Source organism: Glossina fuscipes, unplaced genomic scaffold, assembly GCF_014805625.2.
Source record: "Glossina fuscipes isolate IAEA_lab_2018 unplaced genomic scaffold, Yale_Gfus_2 122, whole genome shotgun sequence".
NCBI lineage: Eukaryota > Metazoa > Arthropoda > Insecta > Diptera > Glossinidae > Glossina > Glossina fuscipes.
The window spans coordinates 917,427-917,901 of record NW_023998465.1 but is presented as its reverse complement, the minus strand read 5'-3'; positions in this window follow the sequence as shown (position 1 = coordinate 917,901).

Here is a 475-nt window from a genome sequence, read left to right as displayed (position 1 = left end):
TCAGCATAGGAGCACACTTACAACCTTACAGGACCAAATTGCAAATTAACCCCTAAGCCATCGCAAACTTGCATAAGCCTGACAACCGATAATAAATTGACAATAATTCACTAAAAAATAATTCTTCAAAAGCTAGTTTAAATACGACATAGGTAAATCGCGCGTATTAAGAAATGTTGCTTTAATGGACTTTAAAGAGTCCGATAACGAGAATAAGTGGTAGACGTCATTTAGGTTCTTGCAAACGACTCTGAGCGGATTGAACATAATTAAATTTAGACTGATTAAGCTTAACCAAGATAAAGTGCCTGGAGAAGCGGTTAGGGACATTAAAGCTTATTTCACCAAGTAATGAAGGCGAGTCAATGGCACCATTTATTACTTTAATTAGAAAGGAAACGCCAAGAACAAATCTACGTTTCTCAAGAGACGGTAGGGACAGCAGAAGCAACCTATTTTCATACGGAGGAAGAGA